The 12500-nt window shown below is 39.8% G+C and overlaps 1 long non-coding RNA gene across 3 annotated transcripts in view; it reads left to right on the top strand.

The window, feature by feature from the left end:
• The window catches only part of LOC127437138 (uncharacterized), a 51520-nt gene that overhangs the window by 19569 nt on the left and 19451 nt on the right, over window positions 1-12500 (top strand). The window contains exon 2 of one of the 3 annotated variants that reach the window (XR_007896526.1): window positions 4647-4787. This is a non-coding gene — a long non-coding RNA (uncharacterized LOC127437138). Of the gene's footprint in view, window positions 1-3394; window positions 4788-12008 lie in introns of those variants that run through there. The other 2 variants (XR_007896525.1, XR_007896524.1) reach the window with 2 other exon arrangements.

Raw genomic sequence — 12500 nt, 5'->3', positions numbered from 1 at the left:
ACGGTCCCTTACCCACGTAGGCAAATTTTCCAAATTATATCAAATGTTAAATTGGCGATCTGGAACGATTTCACCATGACGCCATCTGACCAGCTTAAATATGGGACAAATCGCGTCCCGTATTGATTCGGTACGGGACGCATAATTTTATCTTTAAATACGGGACGATCCTGTATTTTACGGGACGGCTGGCAACCCTATTTGCAACCCATTTTGCTGCCATATTGTGACATTTTAATTGAAACAGGATATTCAACAAGAAAAGCAAATGTGGGACAGGACAAGATTTTATACCTGATTTTACTCCCCTCCCGAAACACTGACAGCAACCACTTTTGAAGAGGCTTTTACAGTGAGGCACTTATAATGGAAGTCAATGGGGTCCATCCATAAACATTCAAATACTCGCTGTTTTAAAAGTGTAGACACAAGACGTAAACAATATAACTGATAAAATCACTAACTATCCGCATCTATGTAAAGTTATAGCCAATTTTACAACCTCGTTGCCATGACGACGTAATGCAGATAAACCCTATAACACTAAAATCATGTTAACACACATTGTTTACGTCTTGTGTCTATACTACTGAAACAGTGAGTATTTTAACTTTTACGGATTGACCCCATTGACTTCCATTCATGTCTCACTGTAATCCAGATTTATGCAGTAAATGTTGGAAATCTTTGTGGTAATCAACATTATGCCACAAACGCTGTGGATTGAGCTCAACATGCATTGAAAATAATGTTTTATTTAAATAATACATTTCAATGCTTTTGTCATGTTTACATTTGTACGATAAACAATTCTGGTACTGTGTTGGGTCGCCACTTGATGTCCAATATAAAACCCTGAAGCAAAGAGTCCTTAAGCAAAACCAGTTGAACACCATTTTTAAAGAATTTCAACTGGGTTCGAACTACATCTTTTCCCTTTTCCGTGCACATACACCAATTTCACACCAATCTCGAGCTCTTGCAGGATCTCTGCACAACTCTCTCACTCCGTCCACTCCTCCTCCTTTATCTATCCAAGCTTGGAGTCCATGCACAAAAGAGGCAGCTCTATCTGCATACGCTCGACATAAAAGAGCCTTTTGTCATGGCCTTGGCACGCATGACCTCGTTGAGCCCCCCCAGCCCCCCTCCATCTAGACCGAGAGAGAGACAGCTCTACCTTTCAAAAAGGAAAGGGGGTAGGGATTATTAGCGAAAAGCCCCCCGTTAAATCTCGCTCTTTCTCTTTAGGTTAGGCCACAGTAATCGGGCTGTTTTAAAGACAGCTTTCTGTCCGAATAAAAGATGCAGAGACACTTAGACGGGCCATGAGAGGTGGCACTTAGACAGAGAGTTAGACAGATTCCATAGTTCTTTACGTTCACAAGTCGAAAGCTGCAAGACCTTCTCATAAAAGAATGTGGTAACTGATGCAAAGTCAGGATTTAGATATCAAAGAACATAACTTGTTATTTGAACTGCTCTTTTACAAAATGTATTGGTCACAATGAAAAATTAAAAACACAAACATAAGGCTCTTTGTTGCTGGGTCCAAAATTGATTACCCAGCTCCAAGTCATAAGTTCAGCAGCTCAATAAAGTTCTTGTTAACGGCATATTTCACAATTACATCTGATGTAGTTAACATCAACTAACATCAAATAAACAATGAAAAACTGATTGTTTGTAACTCATCTGCGCAGATAAATCAACTGAAATGATTTTCGAATAAAAATATCTGTGGACTTCCTAACACCAAAATCACCAATTTACAAAAGTGCGTTTTAATGGATGAGTTGCATGTTTATATGCAATCAGAGAAATGGCAAAAAGAAAAGAAGACAAAGAATTTTCCGTTGGATGACTTTGCTTTTATGCAGAATGGCCCACTAATCAAACAGATTTATTTGGTTTATATTGATGGTTAGTGCTGTTTAGGGTTTTAATTCTCAACTGGTGGGTCTGTTGTGTAGAGTCAGAATAGCAAAATAAAGACTTACTAACTTTAACCTCGTGCAACCCCACATTCTTCTGTGTGGACATTCACTATACGCTATGCATCATTTAATTTAATTTAAACCAACTGATTTGGGGGCATGGGTAGCTCAGTGGTAAAAGACGTCAGCTACCACCCCTGGAGTTTGCTAGTTCGCTAGTTCGAATCCAGGGCGTGCTGAGTGACTCCAGCCAGGTCTCCTAAGCAACCAAATTGGCCCGGTTGCTAGGGAAGGTAGAGTCACATGTGGTAACCTCCTCGTGGTCGCTATAATGTGGTTTGTTCTTGTTGGGGCGCGTGGTGAGTTGTGCGTGGATGCTGCGGTGGATGGCGTGAAGCCTCCACACGTGCTATGTCTCCGTGGTAATGCGCTCAACAAGCCACGTGATAAGATGCACGGGTTGATGGTCTCAGACGCGGAGGCAACTGAGATTCGTCCTCTGCCAAACGGATTGAGGCGAGTCACTACGCCACCATGAGGACTTAGAGCGCATTGGGAATTGGGCATTCCAAACTGGGTGAATAACACTCTGGGCTGTAAAGGGTTAAAGTTTTGACGTGCAGAGTCATGTGATAAAACAACATGGCGCTGATCACAGCAGAGTTTGTCTTTGGGAGAAACGCCAACAAATATACATCTAGTAAGAAACCTCATTCACTTTTTCATTGAAACCTGTTTGAGTCAAAAGATTAGAGTCTCCAGTTTCATCCGATATGCCATTTTTTAAATTTGAGCGAAATATCGTGAAACGGCACGCTGTTAAACACAATGACCACTATAGTGGAGAATAGCACTAGATTTTATTAGAAATACTGTGCATTTTCACACTGAGAGAAGAAATGCTGCTTTCAGAGGATTAATATGGAGTTAGGATGAAAATAAGGTGCATTTCGAACTGTTCTGAGACCAGTGCAGACAGACAGCACACTAGAGGTTAAGCCAATCACTAAATAGGGAGCAAGGGAGCATCCTATAGCTCTCCATGCTCCAAGTGCATTCACTCCTAAAATCTGATCAAAAGTTCAGTTTCAGGCTACAGATGATGTTTGGATCACTCAACATGTTTGGCAGACATGGGACAATCAGTGCGTAGATTTAGAATGTATAATTTTTATTTTAACATTGTTGACAGTGATTGGACGATGCTGTTTCAGTATTAATTATACTCATTTCTGATTGGTAAATAGCTTCAGCACTGGCTAACACTGGTTTGTTTGACAATGCAAAGAGAGAACATTGAGATTTTGTAGCCAAAGTAGAAAAAACATAGTAACATAAAAGTAAAATCAAGTCAAATCATTTTTATTGGTATAGTATTTTTATTTGTGCTTTTCCCAATACACATTGTTTACACACTGTACACATGTACACATTGACTCAAAAACATTGTGGAAACATAATAAACAATTTGATTAAAAAAAATCTAAATTTTGGTATTATTTAAAATTTTACAGCTTAGTTACACTGTCCCCAAATGAGGATCAATATTTAGGAATTTTTTTTTTTTTTTGCATGTTTATTAGGTGCTACAAGTTACAAATTAGAAAGGGAAAATGCACACAGAAGTCACACTCGGGTCTCAGGCGGTTAAAAGGGAGAAAACACGTCCAAATTTTTGACTGTGCATCTGATAACACTTGCTAATTTGCCCCAAATTCATCTGTCACAAGGTTTTTCTGCTAGTTAAATTAAATAGATGTCAGTGTGGACAAAATGATACAAACTTAAATAAAATATGGTCCAGACTACATTAAATACAAAGATAAGCATGGTTTGTGTTGACCACAATGTGTTTTGTGCAGTGAATTATTGGCTGCCATCCGCCTTAAAAACAATACCCAAAAATTTGCCAAGACTTGATCACTTTGGTTTCTAAATGCCTTTAAATTTTTATGTTTTAAGTATATTTCTGTTTACGTTTGTGCGATGAACAATTGTGGTACTGTTTTGGATGCCCAATATAAAATCTGGGTCCTGAGGGAAAACCAGTTAAGAGCCACTAGTTTTGGGCTTAACCAAGCTGTGGGCAAAGAGGGCATCATGGGTGTGTCGGTTTCAAAGGGGGGGGTGGGAGTTGGACATTGCTGACGTGGCACTTAGGCTGGTACTGGTCTGAACGGCACAGTACTTAATGTAGTTTTTGGTGAATGCCTCCACCAACACAAGAATGTTATTTAGCAGTTGGCATATTGGCACATATGCCAACCTGCATCCTGTCTTTTTAGTGTGCTTTATTGTCCCTGCAATAGTGGAGAGATGGGTTTCCTTGATGCTGGACCGTGTAGACATTCATATTTTCCTTTAGTTCTCATTTTGAAAACTTTTCCGAACTTTGGATGCACTACTTACTGTACTGAATATCCAGTCAAATTTCCGATATCGCAGACGCAAGTTACAGACTGAAAAATAGTGGAAGATGTTGCATATAATTTCCATTTGTTGCTCAAAATGTTTGACGAAACAAGTATGACCAAAATGTTGCCATTTCAGTTGGATTTATTTCAAGCTAGGTTTAGATCCGGATTTTTGACACTTCAGTATCATACTTTAAAATTCACTCAAAAATATCGAAGTATTTGGTAGTGTTTTCAGATGAGATTTCCTAAGTAGAGTTTCTTCTTGCTCTCTTCTGCTCTCACTGTGTGCCAGGTTGCGTCCCGTGCCAGCTTTGGATGAAGAGTGGACAGAACAGAAGGACACAGCGTTCGTCAGCTCCACTTTACAATCATCTGCAGGAAAGTCCTCTTTTATAGCTGAATATTTTTTTGTCAGCTTGGTGAACATGACTGGGTGAGTTTATTTTACACATCACAACTTCTGTGTTTTATCCACCGTGCTCAACAGCTGACATTAACGTGATTTTGAGAGTTCAGTGCATCTTTTAGTAAAGCCTAAACTGAGGATCGAATTAAAACAAAAGGTATTACATGTACAACAGACCTATCACCGAAACAAGATTTTTAATAGATGAGTCATTTTCAACAAATGTCATTTAATTCCATAAAATGTTTGCATGCAATATCAATTTACATTTGCTTTCAAACTAATTTTCTACTTGTTTGTTATTGATGTATTTATTGAAAAAAAAAAAAGGGGACATCTATATCGGAGAAGAGGCATTGGTTAGTTTTTACAAACTTTTTTCTTCTTAATAAAAGGAAATATGAGATTTGCATTAGATGTTTCAGATAATTATTTTGTCATCATGTAATAAGCATTTCAATGAAAAGAAAATGAATTAATTTAACAATGTGTAATTACAATAGTATTTAGCAAAAATAATTTATACCGACCTAAAAAACCTCAGTTCGTAATGTAGAGTATAAATCAATCAATGCATGCAACAAAAAAAACAAAAAAAACATGCAGAATATTTTTCTTTGTGAATGGATAAATTGTCCAAAAAACATGAAAGAAAATGCAGGTGAATTTTTTTTTACGATTGCATGTTTAATGTGGTTGTGTTAAGAGGAAGATGTAACATCACTTTAAAGGTGGACACACCTCTATTTATAGCAGATAGAATAAGATGAGCTTTTTAAAAGTAATTATGAATATTATCAATAAATAAAACAATCATGTGCACATTGGTTCACTGGATTTGAAGTTTTCTGTACAGTGATTATTAAGTACTTCGGTCTGATGAATTGATGATTGGCTCACAACTTCCATATTGATTTTTTATTTAAAATATAAAGAAATAAACAACAAATACAATTTTGACAGAAGAGAAAATAATATGCAAGAAATGTAGTTCAATAATGTGGACACAAATTGGACACAGGTGCAGAACATTAGCTGAAAAAATATGTGTATATAAATATTTAGATATTATATATTTTATGTCGTCAGTAAAGTAAAATTTCAGTGCTTAACAATAAACCAGCAGTATATGATAAAACTGTTTTACTGTATGCTTTTACATTATTGTACATCATAATTTTTTACATTATTTTTCATCTCTTTTCACACACACCTTGTATTATAATGTGATGTTATATTTTCCACTCACAATATTTTCTAGACGTGGTACTCGCAATATACTTCAATTGTGAATAAGGTTTATTAAATGGGTTGTACATAAAATAATAAAGTCTGCATTTTCAAAGCCGTAATTTCTTACTCTTTTAATGTCTTGTACTGCCGCTTTAAACCGTAATAACACACACAAGACAATATGTTTTGATAAATATGAGAGCATGCATCATATTTATGAATTATTTTATTAATTTCATACATTTTGTTTTCTCATACTATTATGAAATTGCTAAATATTATAAACTGATTCCAGCTATTTATTTATTTTAATATGAACTAACGTTAAGGTTGAGAATATGGATTCAAACCAGTGCAACATTAATTCTCAGACCAGGTGCATGCGTGCGACCCGTCCGTCTAGAGGATTTTGCGTGAGTGAGATCCCAGTTTCACTTGAATGACGGCAGAGGTCAAGGGTCAGTAGCGGTTAATAAGAGAAGCTGTCTGGGGTCGCAAGGGTCATTCCCAAGGCGCTGACGGGCTTGTCGGCAACACTTAATGTGAGCGTAATTTTACCTTGTCAAAGCAAACAACTGTCGCACCCTTTCAGTTTAGCTTGAATAGCCCCTCGGGTAATGCTTTTGACCCTGGGGTCCTGACCTTTGAGTCTGACCCGTTAGGGAGTCAATGGAGCAGTCCTTTAGGCACGCGTGGAGGTCAAGGGTCAGACCACCTTGAGCGGCCTTTGCCGCCTTTTTTGTGGCAAGTCGTGAAAAGCGGAGGATACAGGTGCATAATGCTGTATATATTTCATCTTAATTATTTATTTGAGAGAGGAAAAATCTGCTATAAAAATAGACACATGATTTGATGAATGACACTATTTACATTTTGTGCCAGGTTCAGATGTTCAAGAGGGCTCTGGGCTCATTTAAATTGCTGCTAAAAGTAAAAAAAATTACAATTATTAATAATAAAATTATTCTCTGTCTAAGTGAGTTTTGTCAAATACAGAGCTACTGTAATGTAAAGTGTTTTTTATGAGAAAAATATATATTTTAAAAATGCAATAATAAATTAATACAATTAAATAAAAACAATTAAATGTGAAGAAACTGCTACTTTTGTATATGAGGTTGATTTTATTAAATAGATAGCTATTTTGCATAAATTGATTGTGCTTTTATACAGTTAGAAAAAAAGCCCTGAAAATAAATTATGAGGGGCAAAAATTGCTTATAAAAAAAAAAAAGAAAAAAAAAAGTTGCCTCCTATAGAGTGCAAAGGATTTCATTAAATGCAGAAGAAACAAAGAAAGCTGCTTTAGTTTGAGCTGAATTAGCTTGAAACTCTTTGTTTCTGTCTTTACAAACATGAAAGAGACCATTCTCAGCTCTCAAAGCTCTTGCTGTCGGCTGTTTGTTGTTGCCGCTCATTTGTCCAGTATTTCCTGTAGCAAACACTGTGTGTGTGAAGCCGACGAGGAGACTCGTGCTTTACTCTTGCGTTCTGTCCCCTTCCAGACTACTTACCCATGCTAGTGCAGCCTCAGGCAGTATATCAGCGCAGTTGCACCTAAAATCTGCTCTAAAATATTTGTGCAAGATGGCATGCTGTTTTTCAATATCCAATTAAAGTCTCATCGGTGCAAAGAGTGCTGTAGGGCGTCTGTCTGATAACATGGGTTTGGATATCACACATTGAAAAGGATCCGTGAGAGAAACTTCAAAAAGATACTGTAGCTTTTCTAGAAAATTGCATTGCATTGCATTGAAATAAATGACAATACATTAAACAATGCGTTAATTTTAATGCAAAGCGATGCATTTCATTACAACTAATTAAACTACATTAAATAAATGAATAGCAGTTATAATATTATATTGCATTCTCTTTATTTTTGTTTAGTACAAAAATATTTCAGAAAAAACATATATTTTCAGTCGATATCTACGAAATGGCGGCATCCGCCATTTTGTGTGCTGCATGGCTAAAGAAAGGTCAAGAAGTTTTGTGAGAGTGTTTGTGTCAAGATATCTTGGTGTGTTTAGCATGTAGCTCCTTACAATTGTTTTATTGCGTTAGTTCCCTACATTCGCATTGCGCACTTTTACTCTGGTAGAGAACATGAGGGATCAATAATTCGAGTGAACTATCGTATGAATTATCGAGAATAATATCAAGACCAGAAATAAGGTTTAATGCAAACCGTGAGACATGAAGATTAGGTCGTAAATAGTTGGCTATCAATCTGTAAGCAAACGCTTGTCCTAAGATGAACTGAGCATCAGGCACCATGCATACCACAAAATTACTGCAGCTCCTCAATTTGCCAAACAAAAGTAGACGTTCCAACAAAATAACAAAACCACAAAAGATAAAGCAGTTGTTGTACAGCTAGCGCAGCCGTCAGGGATTTGATCAACTCTGGCAGGCTGAAGTTAGATATTGCAAATAAGTGCAAATGCTTTATCTGCCTCCTTGAAACAAGGCTGCCAATTGGTCAGAAGCCATGGCGAGATGTGACGTAATGTGTGAAAGAAAACGGCAGGGTTCCTACCTAACGGCGGAGAAGACGCAGCCGCAGAATTGTACGACTGACACTCTCAAATAGGCCCCATGATCAATGTGAGGTTTCTGTTTTCACTCCGAGCTCGCTAACTCTGCAGTCCTGCTTGGCAGGATGGGCTACATCAGAACGTAGCGGACGGTGTGAGTGTGTTTGCATGTGTTTGTGTGTGTGTACAGACACGAAGCAGCTCTCCGAATCCAAGCCAGTGCCTGGGAATGAATGCGCCCCAGTAGCAACCATGTTAAATCGCCATAAACGCTGCATTCACGGTTTAGACAGAGAAAGACGCTATCTAATGCTAGATAACCCCACCTTCTGAAGTTGCATCTTTGAGTTGCAGTGCTAGGAAAAGTGTTGAGTAAGTCCGCAAGAGCTGGAAACAGATTTTCGCAGTTCACAGGCATTCTCTCTGTCTGCACACACATTAGTTTAGCTAAAGAGAGGAAGGATAAGCAGACAAGTGAGAGAAGGAGAGTGCACAAGCTCACAGTCAGAGGGAAAAAAAAGTTTGTTCAGCGAGCAGGTCCAGCCTCAAGGGGTTTCTGGAGCGACTGCCAGAGCAAACTGAAAGTCCTTACTCTCTCATTTTCTATTTTATTTATAACAATAGCGTTGCACGAACCCACTGCAATGTTGGATGCTGGGAACAAATGAAGGGAGGCAGAGAAAGCTAAAGAGTAAACTTGAGTGAATGCAACTCTTTCCTGCACTGATTTAACAGCATGGTGAGGGTGTATTTACTTTACCTCCCTCGTTCAGTCGCTGCAAAAGAAGGTATTTGGGCAGGCGGATTGACAAATGGGGAGTAGAGAGAGAGAGAGAGAAGGAGAGAGAGATTGGTCATGTGAGGAGAGCGTTATCATAGGGGCGGAGTCTGTCTCGTCAACCTAATTCTGATTGGCTGGAGGGTCAAAGTTGTCCTTAATTCATTGTGGTGATTCTGCTCAGTCGACAGAAACCCATTTCTGTACGGAAGTTGTAGAAATGAATTAATAGAGCAAACAAGCAAGTCTTTGAGAAAGACATTTGACCTAGAAATGAGTCTGCTGTTGTTCACGTTTAATTTGTGGTGAGTTTAGTTTCTCTTGTCAGAATTGCAGGGAAAAAATATTTTCAAACAAGGTCTTCTCTCCCTCATTCTGTTTGGCTGGGAGTTTAAATGTTTGTAAACCAGTGCGGTGATTGTGGTTGGTTTTTCATCGAAATCTAATTTACAAAGGAAACGTTGTGGAAATGGTGTGTGAAAGAGAGATTTCACGTTTAATTTGTAGTGAGTTTCGTTTCTCAAGCCAAAATTGCGAGAAAAAAAACCAAACATTTTCAAGCCTGTCTGTTTTCCCTCTTTCAGATTTGTGGGAAGGACAAAGTTGTTCTTGAAGGCAGTGCGACGATTCTGTTTGGTCGAGTTTTTGATGGAAATCTAATTTCTAAGAGAAATGTTGTAGAAAAGACTTGATAAGCAAGTCTCTAGAGAGATATTTGACCTAAAAAGGTGGATGATATTCACGTTGAGTTTGTGGTGAATTTAGTTTAATATCTCTTACCAGCGGGGGCGGACTGGGAAGAGAAACTGGCCCGGGGGAGGGTCGCTGTCCTTTTCTGCATATTGCGGCGCCGTTTTGCGGCGCTCTTCAGCCAGTCGCGGCACGTTCGGCATAATGCGGCAGCCCGTTTCAGCTTATCGCCACCCGTTCGGCCCCGTTTCGTGGCCGGCCCACCGGGAAAAGTCCTGGTTCTCCCTATGGCCAGGCAGGGGGAAAGAAAGGGTCAGGGTTAAGGTAGGGTTAGGGTCAAGTCTATCTGTTCAGCTTTGTTTTGATTGGCTGGAAGGTTGAAAATGCTCTGAAATCCAGTGCGGTGATTGGTCGAGTTTTCTACGGTAATCTTTCTGTGTGAAAATTTGTCGAAGTGGTTAAAGGAATACTTCACCCAAATTCTCTCAAATTTGCATAACCTTTTGTTGTTCCAAAACGGTATGATTTTTTTGTACTTTTGTGTTTCACAGAAGAAATGACAGCATACAGGGTTAAGCCTAAAGTATACTTCGGTGTAGCATTTTCGTAAAGTCGAACGCTTTTGCCTTTACAAAGTGTACTCTACTTGACCGTCCACAGGTAAACAGGCATATGCATGATGCAACTGCTATGTGATATTAGGCAATTTGTTATTAGGACCCATAATGATTCATGCACTTCGACTGCTATATGATACTGGACAAAGTCTTGCTGTTCTCTCTTGACGTGCACATCCACTTTTGTTGTATCCACCTTCATCTTCTGTTGTATGCTGTACGCATACGCTAGAGTACCTTTAAAAACCAGTATACTTTGGGCTTTAGAATGACATGAGAGTGAGAAAGTCCTTATGTTTTTATTTTTGGGAGAACTATTTCTTTAAAGCAAACAAACAAGAGTTTGAAGGAGAGATTTGACCTAGAAATGGGTCTGCAGTTTTTTACACTCAGTTTGAAATGTCAAGGAATGTTAAGCTTCTAGCGCATTTTCTGCGGAAAGTAACATACTTCGGCTGCTCTTTCATTCTTTCCCCTCTTTTTCTCTCTCTCTGGTGGGATAATCCATGTGTGTGTGTGTGTGTGAGAGAGAGAGAAAATATACTGCGTCTGCGCGCTGGGGGAGGAGTATCTATATTACACTCCCTTTCTTACTCCGTCTCCTCCCACTCTCTCTCTCTGTCAGTATCTCTCTCTCTCCCCTTCAAGTGCAAGGCCATGTGGGATGCATGATGAGGAGTTTTCACCCCTCTGCTGTTTCATATCTGTCTCTTTTTCTCCCCCTCTACCACTCTTTCACTTTCCGTATGGGTTTGCATGCTTCCTAATTCCAAAGTCTTTAAGCTGTACGCAAGGGGAAGACCGCCAGAGAATAATTTAGCACGAGGGGAGTGAAGGAAAAAGAGGAAAAACTAGCCTGCTTTTTTTTTTTTTTTTTGCTGTGAGGGCCTCTCTACTAGTGGGCCCAGTCGTAGAGAGAGAACTCGAGAGAGAGCTACACCACAGCCCACCCAAAACCTGCCAGCACGTTCCCGTTTTGTTGCATGCTAGTGCTACGCTTTTCGAAAGTGGTTTGCGACAAAGCTGAATTGCACGATTTTGGAGTTGTTTCGTATTTTGGAAATTATTACGTTTTTTTTTTTAGCGAGAGAGTGGATGGAGCATTTCACCGCAGTGACCTGGAATCCACGCCAGCCAGTGCTAGGCCCCGTGTCCCGCCAAAAGATTTGCCTGCAGAGCGCCTTTAGGAACACGTTTTGGAAGTATCTCAAGGAGTTCTGTCGTGAAAGAGCTTTCGTCAGGGACAGGTGCCAAATGTTCACAATAGGCAAATAAAAAAATCGTTCAGGCCATCGCAGGAAAGGCTGTGGTGGGTGATTTGCATGATGAAAATACTAGACTCATAGTGGTTGGGGTGGGGGGGTGGGGGCGGATTTGAGTGGACGTAGAGTGTGGCGAATTCTTCCTTTACACAAACTTGCATGTGTCCGTGATCATGATGGAACTATCGGACACATGCGTCTGCAAAACGCCCTGATCCTGGTTGCATTTAGAACCACAGGGCGAGGAACAGAGATTAGAAGAAGACTATGAAGAAAGAGGAGGAGGAGGCAAGGAGACGAAGACGGTTTTGGCGGTGGTGGTGCTGGTGAGGGGGTTATTCAAGCTTGTGAAATGTTCCTCAGGCCTACGAGAGCCGATTGCATGAGCCGTGGTAACGTGGTATGATTTGCATGCAGCAGACACGCTAATTGTGTGTTTGCTAACATGCAACATTCAGCGAGACGCTCTCCAGTCTGCAGACGGTGTTCACACACGCCTCCCAGACGTCCCGGAGGCCTCCTATTGTTCCAGAGGCCCAGTGGAGCAGCCGGCGAGCCCAGCCGGGGTGCTGCACTGCGAGGAGAGGGGGCAATTGGGATTAGAGACCGGGCAGATGGGA

Source organism: Myxocyprinus asiaticus, chromosome 48 (assembly GCF_019703515.2).
Source record: "Myxocyprinus asiaticus isolate MX2 ecotype Aquarium Trade chromosome 48, UBuf_Myxa_2, whole genome shotgun sequence".
Classification (NCBI taxonomy): Eukaryota; Metazoa; Chordata; class Actinopteri; order Cypriniformes; family Catostomidae; genus Myxocyprinus; species Myxocyprinus asiaticus.
Note: the sequence above shows the minus strand (reverse complement) of the source record. Positions and strands in the feature narration are given on the sequence as shown.